The following is a 15566-nucleotide window of genomic DNA, read 5'->3' on the forward strand; positions in this document are numbered from 1 at the left end:
TGCAGTGAATAGAGCACCAGCCCTGGAGTCAGGAGGACCTGAGTTCAGATCTGGCCTCAGACACTTAACACAAAAACTAGCCGTGTAACCTTGGGCAAGTCACTTAATCCCAGTTGCCCTCCAAAAAGCCAAAAAAAAAAAAAAAAAGAAAGAAAAAAGATTCATCCATTGAGAACATGTCAGTTTATAGAAAATAAGGATTTTTTACCTTTGTCTATGTATCCCAAGCATCTAGAACTGTGGATCCTACCAAGGATGAACATAATAAATACTTGTTAATTAATTGATTATCTCCAGTATATTGTTATAACTAGGGTCATTAAATAGGCTAATCTATTTTACAAAATTTTAAAACACTTGCTGAAAGCAAAACAGTACTCTGAATAACCCTCAATTAATCAGAAATCCAATTAATCATACAAGGTCATTTTCTGTACCTTCTGGTTAATCAAGGTCTTGGCTTAGTAGTGATTTGAATGTTAAAAACTGCCTTTTACTTGTTTGCTTAGAATTTTACCATAATCAATGCAACTGGGAAATAAGATACACAGGCAATGGGGTATACAAATCCATCTTGCCCTACAAGAAAATTTGGATGAAGGCTGTAAGGGGAGGGATGGGATGGGGGTGATATATGAGAGGGCAGACTAGGGGAAGGAGTAATTAATATGCTTGCCATATGGAGGGGGATAGGGAAGAGATGGGGGGAAAATTTATAACTCAAAATCTTGTGGAAATGAATTTTGAAAACTAAAAATAAATAAATAAAATTAGAATTTTACCATAATCATAGCATAGAAAAACTAAAACTATGTGTCATAGACACGATAATGTCACTGAAATCTTTCAACTATCTTATCCTTACCATTTTTAATTTTTATTTTCAAATTCTCTCCCTTGCTCTATCCCCATCCACTGAAAAGAAAAACAAAACTCACTATAAGTATGTATTATATTTATCTTTCCAAAGTAAGTTTGGGATTTATCGGTGTGTCTGAGAGCTTAGTCTCAGATTTTTATATAGCTAATCATAGATTTAGAACTGGTAGGAAGTTTAGAAATTACCTGGTCTAAACACCTCATTTTGTAGGTGTGGAAAACTGAGGTCCAGATAGGTGAAGTTACATGGGTAGTACCTGGCAGAGTTAGGATTTGAATCCCAGTCATCTGATTCCAAATTCACTGGACTAGGCATTTTTTTTTTTTGTGGAGTTGGAGATGGTATCTTCCTTTTGAAGAAAATATGAATAGAACATAATTAAGGAGTAGACATGGAGAAGGAAGGAGGGAAGTGATAAGCATTTATTAAGTATCTATTACAGGCCAGGCTCTGTGAAGGGCACTTTACAAAGATGATGTATCTCTTATTATCCTCATTTTATAGTTGATGAAACTGAGGCACACAAAGGTTCAAAGACTTGCCCAGCATTACACAGCTAGTAAGTGTCTGAGGCTAGGTTTGGACTCAGGTTTTCCTGCCTCTAGGCCTAGTGCTTGATCCTCTGCCACCTAATTCCTAGAAATTATAGCTGGTAATATGACATAGATATGTAAACATGCTGATATTTTAAATAAAGAGCTAGGTGTTAGAAATGTTCTTATTATTTCACCAGCACAGACAATAAAAAAACAAATTCTTTATTCTAATAACTTGGAGATTACCTTTCTAGTGAAATATCTACTATGAAGCTAAAATTCCTTTTTCATTCTCTCAGAACATTTTTACTAGTTTAAAATCAAAGTAATCATATATGTATATATAAACACATATACATATTCATAAATATGCATATATACATATCCTCATGTACATAGAAACCCTTTAAGAGGGCAAATTTGAATGAAATGACTTGACATCTTTGAATAGTAAGTTAAAAAGAGATCCTACTTTTGTAGGTACAAGGAACATGAACTTCCTTTACCCATGGAGATTATCACTGGCTCTGTCATTTATCATTTTAGAAAGGCAGAAATTTTATAAGCTCCCAATGAAGAGGTTCTTCCACGTTTTGATATTGCTGCTGCTGTTGTTGATGTTGTTGTTAGAGTCCTTTGTTTTCAAAGAGGACCAATGACATCATGGGGGTGATGTCTTGATTCATGTAGGAATTGGATTTAAGTAAGACAGAGTTGCATGAAGTTGACAGCTTCACTCTCTCTTCTTGAGTCATTGAAGTTCAGTGGAAAAAAAAAGACAGAATGACTGGCGATGGCCTGGGATGAAGTGAATGACCATGGAGGGGGAAGTGTAGTTGTCATGGAGAGGTGGAAAAGCTCGAGAGAAGACACAAACAATAATGTGTCAAAAGGACTTGAGGAATAAGACAAGGAGAAACCAGTAAAGGACATCAGCAAGATCCTAAGACTTACTGAGGGAAAAAAAGTGTGGATCAAACTTCTTTTCAGGAAATTAGAGTACTTGTCACTTCTTGAATATATACAAATTGTGTACACCCCTTTTCATGGCACTGTATTACATTCTCCAAGTCTCTTAGACAAGCAACAACCTTCCCCCCAAAAGACAAATAACAAACAAAAAACTAATGCTCTAACCAACCAGTTTTTAACAATGGTATGGTATAATGGAGAATGCTAGATTTGGAGTCATGATTCTGAGGCTCAGATATTGTCTCCAATACTTCCTAGCTGTGGGACCCTTGGCATGATATTTCATGTCTCAGAGCCTCAGTTTTCTCATCCCTAAAATGGGGATGGCACACTTGCATTGCTTACCTCACAGGGTTGTTGTGAGGAAAGTAGTGTTTTTTACAAAATAGAAATTTAATGAATACTTTTTGGATTGATCCTAAGTGAGATATTTGGAACTAAAAATATATTTTTTCCATAGTAAAAAAAAATGTCTTAAGTGATATAAGTTTCCTGGACTGGCCCACAATAACCTATTTCATCCACAATACATTAGATCTATAGTAGCAATAGAATTATAAAATCTAAACCAACTCTATTTAATCATATTGTGTCCATGGGAACAAGTGTTCTAAGTTCTAACTCTGAATGCTCAGAACATCTCTCCTTCTGTTATAGTCATAATAGCACATATCTATTCTAGCTTTCTCAGTCATCTTGGAGAGTGAAAAAGGAAGTTATCTGACTGGAGTGGCAATTATAAAAAAAAAAGCTATATTCATTGATTGACAACAAGGAAGGTGTAAAGTGACTTGAAGCAAGACTTATGCCATGGTAGCCAATTCTAGATATAGACAAGATATTTATAAGTTAAACATTCATATTCTGAAGACTTCTTTAATTTTTGGATTATTTCATTGTGCAGGTATGTGATCATTCATAGCCAAGTCTAATTATAGAAAATGTAATGTAGAAAAATTTGTAGATATTTTGAAAGATTCAGGGATTCCAGTCTATAAGTTAAACAATGTTCATGAGATACAAAAAGCCATTTTTGTTGCATCAAAATGGACTGAATATGAAACCTGAAGCAACTGTATAGCAGGAGTATTCCAACACAAAAACAGTGTCAGGCACCGGAGATAACTACAAATAGTTTTGATAAAAAGCCAAACAAAACCTGCTTGCTTTATGTCAACAGAATATTTCATTCCACACAAAGAACTGAACTAGATGGTCTGTGTGAATTTTCCACAGAGCAGACTTCATTAGTGTTTAAGTGTTTAATTTCATACAATATTGGGTAATCTCTCAATTACAGTAGATGGTAACTTATCAAATTACTGAGGTTCAGAACTATGTCTGAATTCAAAGAAAGATAGAACTGGCAAGGACCTGAAAGATCACTTAATCCAACCATCTCATTTTCCACATGAAGTAGCCAACTCCTAGAGACATTGTACAACGTATCCAGGATCACATATCTACTTAAGTGATACAGCCAAAACAAGAATCCAGACATCCTGATTCCCAGTCTTTTGTATTTTTACCCACCATGCCATGAATCGAACAAAGATTTTTTTTAGCTCCTCCTTGTAAGAGGGTTACAGGCATTGCAGGTATAGTCGACCCAGCCTTTTGGATTGCTTTATTGGGGTTGGTAGTCAATCAATCGACAAACACAGATAGGTATTAAGAACCTATTATATACCACTGTACTAGGCAGTGGAACTAAAAACACAAAGGGGGAAAAAAAACTTGTCCTTGACACCCTCCGACAAACATATGGAATAAACACAAAGAGAATAAGTACAAATTGGGGGTGGGTGGGGATGAAGCACAGTTGTTGGGATAACCAGGTAAGGTTTCTGTAGAAAAGTGGTGCTTTAGCTGCATTTTGATGGAAGAGAAGGATTCTGGGAGGCAGAGGTGAGGAAGGACGACATTATAGGCAAAAGGGACTACTAATATGAAAGCACAGAGACATAAGAGGAACTGTTGTGTGTGAAGTATATACATAAGACCAATTTAATGGGATCTAAAGAGTATAGGAGAAAATAACATACAAGGAATCTGGAGAGATAGCTTGAGACCAGGTTATGAAGGACTTTTTAAAAAAGGAAGCTCTCTGATTTGTATGAAAATTATAAGAAGCAATTATATAGTTACTGACTGGCAGTAAGGAAAGAACCCTGACTGGGTATAGAGAGGCATAAAGTGAAACATGGGACATGGTAGTCAACACTATATATAGATTGATGGCATTAAATTAAAAAGGTTTTGTACAAGTAAAATCAATGCAGTTAAGATGAGAAGAAAGCAGAAAACTGGGGAAAAATTTGAGGTAAGTTTGTTGTTGGCTTTTTTTTTTGCAGGGGGGAAGGCAGGGCAATTGGGGTTAAGTGACTTTCCTAAGGTCACATGGCTAGTAAATGTTAAGTGTCTGAGGTCACATTTAAACACAGGTCCTTCCTGACTCCAGGGCCAGTGCTCTACCCCACTGTACCACCTACCAACCCTGCAAGTTTCTCTGATAAAGGCTTCATTACTCAATAATATAGAGAACTGAGTCAAATTTATAAGAATGCCCATCACTTCTCAATTGATAAATGGTTAAAGGATATGAACAGGTAGTATTCAGATGAAGTAATTGAAGCCATTTTTAGTCATATGAAATAATGCTCTAACTCACTATTCATTAGAGAAATGCAAATTTTAAAAGCTCTAAGTTACAACTTCAGACCTATCAAACTGGCTAATATGACAGAAAAGGAAAAAGACAAATGTTGGAGGGAATATGGGAAAATCAGGACACTAATGCAATGTTGGTGGAGTTGTGAACTGATCTAACCATCCTGAAGAGCAATTAGCAACTATGCCCAAAGGGCTCTAAAACTGTGTATACCCTTTGAACCAGCAATATTACTTCTAGGTTTGTATCCCAAAGAGAGTTTTTTTTTGTTTTTGCTTCTTTTTTTGCTTTTTGGAGGGCAATTGGGGTGAAGTGACTTGCCCAAGGTCACACGACTAGTTTTTGTGTTAAGTGTCTGAGGCTGGATTTGAACTCAGGTCCTTCTGACTCCAGGGCCAGTGCTCTATTCACTGAGCCATCTAGCTGCCCCTGCAAAAAGATTTTTTTTAAAAAGGGAATAGACCTATATGTATAAAAATATTTATAGCAGCTTTTTTTGTGGTGGCAAAGTATTGGAAATTGAGGGGATCTCCATCCATTGGGAAGTTGTTGAACAAGTTGTTATAGAATACTATTATGCTATAAGAAATGATGAACAGGACATTTCAAGAAAACCTGGAAAGACTTACATGAACTAATGGAAAGTGAAGTGGGGAGAACTGGTAGAACATTGCACACAGATTGTACAATGATTAACTATGAATGACAACTGTTCTCCAAGACAATTCCAAAAGATTCATGATGAAAAATCCTATCCACTTCCAGAGAAAGAACGGATAGAATCTAAATGCAGATCAAAGCACACTATTTTTTTAACCTTATTTTGGGGGGGGGTGCTAAGTTTTCTTTCACAACATGACTGATATGGAAATTTGCTTTGCACAATTGCACATGTATAAACTATATCAAGTTGCTTGCCATCTCAGGGAGTGGAGAGGAGAAGAAAGAAAGGAGAGAATTTGGAACTCAAAATTTTAAAAAATGAATGTTAAAAAGTATTCTTACATTTGTTGGAAAAATAAAATATTAAAAAGAACACTATATATAGAGAAGAGTTATAAATTAAGCATTAGTATTTTGAAGACTTCCTTAAATTTTAAATTATTTCATGGTGCATATATATCTATTCAGAATAAAATCTAATTCTCTGAAATGCTGTGTAGAAAATTTTGGAGAAAAAAATATTTTTAAGCAATCAGGGATACAAGTCTATAATTTGAAAGCATTTAGTCCTGAAAGCTAAAGAGTTAAAACCAAAGACTATCTAGGGATCTATCAAGAGAATTCCTGCACCAATGTATTAGTCATTTATTAAGCACTGTATGAAAGAAAATATGTTCATGGTGCTGGGGATACCAAGATAAAACAAAACAAAAAATGGTGTTGACCTTAAGGAGCTTACAATTCTCCTGAGGTTTTACAATATATAATGCATAAAAGTACATATGGGAAAATTTGAGCTGGAGAAGGGCTGTAAAGTCAGCGTATCAAGAAAGGCTTCACACAGGAGAAGGTGCACTAAGATACTAAGAGGGAGACCTGAGAAGGGAATTCATTCTAGATATGGAAATCAATGTGTATGTAAAAAACAGAAAGATGGTGTAGGAAACACTTGTTTCTTGAAAATGTCGCCATTGACATGGGTAACCTTTCCAAGTTAAGCACAATATTGTGGTGCTGAGGGGATCCCTTTATTGATCCTATGAAAGTTCAGAAAAACTTGATGGGTCTCCACCATCCCAGAGATCTGAAATAGGAATTCCTCTTTTCTAATTTTTAATGGCTGCATTCCAGACTAATTCTCTAAGCCTCTGTCAAACTCAAATAGAAACTGATCCTCAGGGCTGCATATTGACTTAGAAAACCACAAAGTAACATTTGTTCATTTGTTTCATTTGTGTCTGACTTCGTGACCCCATTTTTGTTTATTTATTTATTTTTTGCAAAGATACAGCAGTGGTTTGCCATTTCCCCATTTTTGTTTTTTTGTGAAGATACTAGAGTGGTTTGTCATTTCTTTTTCCAGCTCATTTTACAGATGAGGAAACTGAGGCAAGCAGGGTTAAGTGATTTGCCCAGGGTCAGACATCTAGTAAGTGTCTGAGGCCAGATTTGAGCTCAGGAAAGTGAGTTTTTTTTACTTCGGACTCAGGGCTCTATCCACTGCAACCACTCTACCACCTAGTTGCCCAATTAGTGTCAACTAATATTCTTTACTCTTTATTGAATTTACTAAATATTCTTTACTCTTCTAACTGCTTATATTCTTTGTCATTCAAAAACAAATAAGCCTCAAACTTAAGTTTTTCATTCCTTTCACTTTCTCACGATTTATCCAGTGCTAATGGTGATGGGTATTTTCAGTTTCTCTTTCTCTGTGTTTTACATGAAATTAAGCTACATTTATTTAGGATGCTTTCCTGGTTTGCATTCACTTAACCAAGGTCAAGAAAATTATGTTTTCTCCGAAGTCCACCCATCTTCCTAATTTTCCTATTACTGTTAAGGGCACCACTATCTTCCCACTCACTTAGATTCACAATCTAAGTGGAATCCTTGTCTCTTCACTCTCTGTCACCTTCTGTAGCCAATCTCTTATCAAGTTCTATTGATTCAACCTTCACAACGTCTCTTGAATATATCCCCTTCTCTACTCGGACGTTGCTATCACTCCGGGACAAGCCCTTGTTATCTCTTGCCTGGACTAGTTTCCATACCTCAAATCTATGCATTCTAATCCATCTTCCACTCAGTTCTCTAACTGATCTTCCTAATGTGAAGTTCTAATGATTCCCTAAACTCATTTAACAAAATCTTATGACTCCCTCCATGATCAAACATATAATCTTCCTTTTACAATTTAAATCTTTCATAATAAGCCCCCCTCTCCCAATTTATACACCTTCCCTGTCTTCCTACACCTCACTGCCCCACTAACTCATCGCTACCTCGTATCCAGGCTTGGATCTCCTGATCTCCCAGGCTCCTTTCAAAACCCAGTTAAAATCCCACCCTCTACAAGAAGTCTTTCCCAATCTCCCCATACGGGTAGTGCCTTCACTCTGCTGATGATCCCCGTTTTGAGCAATATAGCTCTTTCTTGTCTATAATTATTTGCACGTTGTTTCCTGCATTATACTATGAGATCGTTAAAAACAGAAGTTGTGAGTCATCTCCTGCCTCCCCCTTTTTCTTTTTATCCTCAGAACTTAACACAGTCCCTGGCACATAACAGGCACTTAAGTCCATGTCGATTGACTGATGAGACTAGGCCTAAGGAATTTTTTGGTCCAGAGCTAATAGGATTTTATTTTTGAAAGGGTTATAATAGGTATGAGGCCTCAACAGGGAATTTACAAAGGTTTTTCAGCTAATGTGAATGTTTTTGCTCTTTGTAAAAGTATAGGCTCAGGGGGGCCGCTAGGTGGCACAGTGAATAGAGCACTGGACCCGAAGTCAGGAGGACTTAAGTTTAAATTCGTCCTTAGACACTTACCACTCACTAGCCATGTGACCTGTCTCACAGTCTTGGGGGAGTCACAACCCCAACTGCCCTCCAAAAAGCAAAAAAAAAGTATAGAATCAGATAGACCCCCGCAATTAGCCTTTTCAATTCAATAGGATATTTGAATACTTGACCAGCAGTTTGGAGGTGGGAATGAGGACCAAGTGAGTTATCTTTTATGAGAATAGAATATAGAAGAAAGAGTTCTGGATTTGAAGTCAGGGATCCTGAATTTAGAGGAGTTGTACAGTGATCATCAAAACTTGTTTAATCAACAGGTAAAATTGATGGTCATTCACTGGAGAGTACCATATTTTCTGTAGTGACTTGTGAGTGACCCATTCTGATAGAAGTATTAATTAAGTGCAATATTCTCTAAGGGGTATCATTGACTTATTGTCAAGAGGTGTGTGGTGTTCTGTTCTTTATTTAAGCCCCCTACCCACTGGCTAACCCTAATTCCTTTAAATATTTTTCCCCTTTATTTTAATCAGGTAAAATCCACCTTCTCATTGTTTCTTTCTCCAGCCTCTCCACCTCCATTTGGGAGCACAAGGAAAATAAAATCTATGTATTGTTCATCCAAATAATTTTCCACATTAGTCATGTTCCTCTGCAATAAATAAATTCTTATTCTGTGTTGTGAATCCTTCATTTCTCCATCAAAAAGTGGGTAGCATGTTTCATCACTATTTCTTTGGGAATCATTGCTACTGATCCTTATGCTGATGAGAGGTCAGCATAATAGTATTTCATCATATTTATATACTATAACTTATTCATCTATTTCTCAGTTTATGGGCAGCCCCTCAAATTCACATTCTTTGCTACCTCAATACAAACTTTAAATATTTTGTATATTCTTTTTTTTTTGTATTTTATTTTTCCCCAGTTACATGTAAAAAATTTTTTTTGACATTTGTTTTTAAAACTTTGAGTTCCAAATTTCCTAGCTTCCTCCCTTCCCAGCCTCCTCCCCCATTGAGAAGGCAAGCAAATCAATAATTGTTTGGTCCATTCTAATTTTCAGGGAGTTTTTTGCTTGGGCAACATTTTGTACCTCTAATACCAAGGTGTTCATACCCTTTCACATTCTTTCTTCCATAGCTCTCATTTATTTTCCATTTTTTTCTTCAGGTGCTCTCATTTTATTTATAAAAACTCTTTCAGACTTTAAAAAAAAATAAAATCTTGCTTCATCTCTTCCAGGAATTCTGGTTGAATTTTTGTCTAAGATATATTTTTCCCCCTGAGGCTTCGCTTATAGATGTTTTGGAATTATTCTCTTCTTCTGGGTTTGTTTCTTGAACTGCCCTGCCACCATAATAACTCTTTATGGTGGGAGTCGTGTGTGTGTGTGTGTGTGTGTGTGTGTGTATGTGTTTTCATTTTTCTAACCTACTCTAGCCTAGATCTGTGGTACTTCCTAGACTGATATTGCTGTTACTTTTGGGGGCCATTGAGGTTGCATTATTCCAGGATCTCTGCAACAGTCTGGGGAATCTATAAGCTTTTAGTGCTTTCAGAGTGTTTTGATCAAGGGTAGAGTCTGATTGCTGCTCTCCTGGTCTGAGCTCTGTAAATTCCTAACCAAGATTCAGCTCTGAAGAAAAGTAGATACTGCTGGATATCTCCATCAGCCATCTGGAAAGCTCTGTTGGTTCAGATGAACAGAATTGTAGGATTCCTTTGGTCTGGGATTGTTTGTTCTGGTTTGTTCTGCTGTCCTGGTTATTCCTCTTCTGACTAGACTCAATACTGGAAGTGAAACCTTACCCTATGCTGGAGGTCTGAGCTATTCCACTGCTGCTGGATTCTGTATTTCCCTCCTCCTTTCCTTTCTTCTTTGTCCCTTTATTTCTGTACTCAGGGCCTCTCTACCCAAGTACACCATACCTGGGCATGGGTCCTCTTCTTGGTCCACCTTTGACCCAGAACTGGGAGATGAGTAACAGAGCTACCGATTCATATCTACTTTTGTCATAGTGATCAGGGGGTTTGGTGGTGTGCTAATGTGGGTCTGGGAGGTCATTTTGTTCTAGTGCACAGACTATGGCTGAAAGCTGGATTGTTTACATGTGGCATGCTCCTGGCTAGAGAGGGCCCTCAGTGTATACAAACCTCATTGTCTCTCTCTCTCTCTATGCTGAGCTGTGCTGGACATATAGCTTATTGTGGTTTTTCAGGTTTTTTTGTTTTGTTTTGTTTTTAGATTTCCCCCCAGAATTCTGTCCAGTGGATTTTTTAGATGTTTGAAGAGGGAGTGAAAGGGAACTCACCGAATTGCTTTCTATCACTTGACCATCTTAACTACACTTAATTTTGACCCTTTTTACAATTTTTTTTGTCTTTTTTTTTTTTGGAGGGCAGTTGGGGTTAAGTAACTTGCCCAAGGTTACATGGCTAGTTTTTTTGTGTGGGTGTTAAGTGTCTGAGGCCGGAACTGAACTCTGGTCCTCCTGACTTCGGGGCTGGCACTTTACTCACTGTGCCACCTAGCCGCCCCTCCTTTTTACAATTTGCTAGATCCCAGTTAATGCAAATAATGAATTCTTGTGAGTTGGTCACATCTGTTTGAATTCCCACTATTTAAAGTTAGATTTATTTAAAATATGGTAATTGATTCCAGCACAACAGAAATATGCATGGTGAATTTGGATTATTTCTACCCTTTCATGAGATTGGTTATTTGCAATAATCTGGACTTAGCTCTATTTCTTTTTAAAAAAATTTTAATTTATTTTATTCTGAACTTAAGAAATAAAAGGAGTATTTCCAAAATATAGTATGATAGAAAAAGATGATTGTACATGAAAACATGAAACATGCAAATCTGTTATGTATAGCTATGCTATTCCTTTTAAATATGTAATAAAGTTATCATGTAGCTTTTTTCATTTTTTCCTTTCCTCCCCTCCTCTGCTCTAGAGATAGCTACCATTAGACACAAATAGATGTATGTATATATGTATATACATGTGTATATATACATATGTGTGTATAACATTTATATGTATGTAAAACTATTCTATACATATTTCTATGTATCAGTTCTTTCTCTAGATTCAGATATCATCCTCCTTCATATGGTTATGACCAAGCAAGATTTATAGTAGGAATGTAGAGATGGTTTAACATAAGTAAAAATATTAGCATAATTGATTATATCAATAATAAATGTTTTTTAAAATTATCTGATTATATCAATGTAGAAAAAAATTTTGAAAAAGTAAAACACTCATTTCTATTAAAAACACTTGAGTATTGGTATAAATGGATTTTTCCTTAAATTGATAAAAAAAAAAGTATTTATCTCAAATCATCAGCAAACATCATTGTAATAGTGATTAGCTAGAAGCCTAGCTCCATTTCAATGAGCCCTAGTCATATGACTGTGGCTTAATGATATCAACGTTATAAAGTGGACTAGTGTAGATATTACATACAACAGCAGCTGTTAGTTTTCCAAACTCTGTGAAGTACCTCTAAGCAAAGAATGGATTTAGACTCAGGAATGCTGGGCAAAATACATGTTAAGTTCTCTTTCAATAAAAAGAGTCTCAACACAAGGTATTCACACTTTTGTAAAATGGGTTCTCAGATAGAAACTGTGGACTCAATGTCTTTGTTTCATACTAGTGTGCGGAGCTCAGGAGAGTCATGCTTTCCTTAGTCTGGATGTCTGGTTGCTGGTGGGGACCTTTGACTGAATCTTGCCTCAGACTGGTCCATTATGGGACAGCATAAGTGGGCTCAGCAGCTAGTTCGGCAGGGAATAGTTTGGCTATTGTCCTGCTGTTCCTTTTCTCTCTGACCTGAGTTTAAACTGGGTTGCTTTCTGCCATCCCTGCATCTCTTTCCTCCCTTCTTATTGTCCTGAGCCAAATTCCTGCTATCTCATGCAACAGGGTAAGGGAAAAGCAGATACAGAGAGAAGACACACCCATTCCCTACAGTTAATATTTAGTCCCTACACATGTTTTTTTCTGCCCTTAAATTCCCAGATACCTATGTTTTCATGGAAGTACAAATTAAATTTATCCAGAAGAAACATGATGGGAGGAAATAAAAAAAACTGTTTTTCTCTGTTCCTATGATTTCTCCCAAGACAACACTTCTTGCATTGAAGCTTAGAAAGTGTGTGTGTGTGTGTGTGTGTGTGTGTGTGTTCATGTATATTGATTCATTTTTATAGCATTTTAAAAAATTATTTTGGAGGTGGCAAGGCAAGGCAATTGAGGTTAAGTGACTTTCCCAAGGTCACACAGCTAGTAAGTGTCAAGTGTCTGAGGTTGGATTTGAAATTAGGTCATCCTGACTCCAGGACCCAAGCTCTATTCACTGTGCCACATAGCTTCCCCTTTTATAGCATTTATTAAGCCTATTATGTTCTAGGCTTGGTTGTTTGTTTGTTTGTTTATTTGTTGTACTTTGCTCTCAAAGAGGACCAAAATCATATCACAATGTTAGAGTCAAGTTATGGTGTCTCTGACTGTGGCTGATAAGACCAATACAAGCTCAGAATGCTCTCCTACAGGTTGGGTACAAATAGTCCATGTGAACTTTTGGGGTGCATTCTCTAAATTTGTGTATCTCGTGTTTGCTTTGAACTACTTCAATTCTGCTTTACACTGTGCTTTACAAATATATTATTGAATCCTCTGAACAATCCTGTGAGATAGGTGCTATTATTATCCCCATTTAACCACTTAGGAAACTAAGGTATAGAGAAGTTAAGGGCTTTTGCCCAAATCCATGCAACTAGTGAGGGTCTGAGTTCAGATTTAAATTCAGTTGTTCCTGCCTGTAGTCTCAGCATTCTCTCTTCTCTGCAACTAGTTGCTTCTAAGGCAATTATTCTCACTTTTGCATATAGCCCTATAATTGGAAATGAAAGAGACCCCAAAACAAAAGCGAACCTGTAAGATGTTTCACCAATGCCATTGCCATTCTATCTAATGTATGCTACAATTTAAGAAATAGCAATATTTCCAAACATTTGCATGGAATTTAATTTTAAAAAGAATTATATTCTAGATGCACAGGGGCAGAGTCAAGATGGTGGAGTAGAAGCAGGACCTCCACTGGGCTCCGGCTTCCACCTTCCCCAATCCATGTAAAAGGGGACTCTAAACAAACTTTGGAGCTGCAAAACCCACAAAATGACACAGAGAAGCTAACCTCCAGCTGAGGACAGCCCAGCAGGCCGGCAGAAATCGGCCATCTCAGTGCTCTGGGAGCCAAGCCCAGCCCTACACCACTGGCTTTAGCCCCAGGGCAGGATTGACCCGCCCCCTGTGGGAGGGAACCCAGATCAGTAGCAGCTGTGGCCGTTTCCATATTTGTTAACACATAGATGCGAAGGACAAAGTGAGAGGTCAGTGCAGTCTGGACTTTGGGACCCAGTAAGTGGGAGTGCTTGGCTTTTGCCCCTGGGGCAAGAAGCTTCTGAGAGGCCAGCACAGCCAGCCAGCGCCACATGGCAGCTTCAGCTCCTGGCCTGCAGAGTGTAGGGGAACCAAGCACCAGTCTGAGGGATAATCGCTCTTGCTTTACCCTGCTTGGATCTGGATTACGATCTAGGGTGGAGGTCCTGGGGTGTGTGTCGAGCCTGCCAGAGCGTGGGGAGACCTCAGAGACGGCACTCAACTAATACCTCCAGCAGCTGAGAAAACCCCAGCATTTGGGACAAAAGCTCCCCCATCTGGTGGCAGAGTCCTACTGTGGCAAAAAGCCCAAAAGTCAAGTCATTGAGAGGTGACATGACCAGGCAAAGGAAACAAAGCAGACAGAAGATTACAACATTAGACTCCTATTTGGGGGACAAAAAGGAGCAAAGCATGGAACAGGAGGAACACAGTGAGGTCAGAACTCCTGCACCAAAAGCTTCAAAGGAAAATACAATCTGGGAACAGGCCATAGAGGACCTTAAGAAGCAGATAAGAGAATTGAATAAAAAATTGGGAAGAGAAATGAGAACAATGCAAGAAAATTACGAAATGAGAGTCAACAGCCTGACTGAGGAAAATAATACCTTAAAAAATAGACTAACTCAAATGGCAAAAGAGGCTCAAAAAGGCAATGAGGAGAAGAATGCCTTAAAAAGCCAAATTTGCCAGATGGAAAAAGAATCTCAAAAGCTCACTGAGGAGAATCATTGCTTCAGAATTAGATTGGAGCAAATGGAAGCTAATGACTTTATGAGAAATCAAGAAGCTGTTAAACAGATCCAAACAAATGAAAGAATAGAAGGCAATGTGAAACATCTCATGGGAAAAACCATTGACCTGGAAAATAGATCCAGGAGAGATAATTTAAAATTATTGGACTACCTGGAAGCCATGATCAAAATAAGAACCTAGAAATCATCCTCCAGGCAGTTCTCAAAGAAAACTGCCCTGATGTTTTAGAACCAGAAGGCAAAATAGAGGTTGAAAGATTCCACTGATCACCTCCTGAAAAAGATCCCCAAAAGAAAACTCCTAGGAATATTATAGCAAGGTTCTGGAACTCCCAGATTAAGGAGTGAATATTACAAGCAGCCAGGGAGAAACAATTTGAATATTGTGGAAACACAGTTAGGATAACCCAGGATCTGGAAGCTTCTACACTGAGGGATCAAAGGGCTTGGAATATGATATTCTGGAGGTCAAAGAAGCTGGGATTAAAACCAAGAGTCACCTACCCAGCAAAACTGAGTATCATGTTTCAGGGGAAAATATGGTCATTCAATGGAATAGAGGACTTTCAAGCATTCTTGCTGAAAAAAAACAGAGTTGAATAGAAAATTTGACATTTGACAAGAAGCAAGAGAAGCATGAGAAGGTAAACAGGGAAAAGAAATCATAAGGAACTTATCAAAGTTGAACTATTAACATTCCTACATGGAAAAACAATTGTAAACAATAATTGTAACTTATGAAACTTTTCCCAGTAGTTGAAGGGAATAGAAATGTATATATATATATATATATATATATATATATATATATATATATATAT

Source organism: Petaurus breviceps, unplaced genomic scaffold, assembly GCF_028583685.1.
Source record: "Petaurus breviceps papuanus isolate PSGF00001 unplaced genomic scaffold, PetGlider_PUasm1.0 226, whole genome shotgun sequence".
Classification (NCBI taxonomy): domain Eukaryota; kingdom Metazoa; phylum Chordata; class Mammalia; order Diprotodontia; family Petauridae; genus Petaurus; species Petaurus breviceps.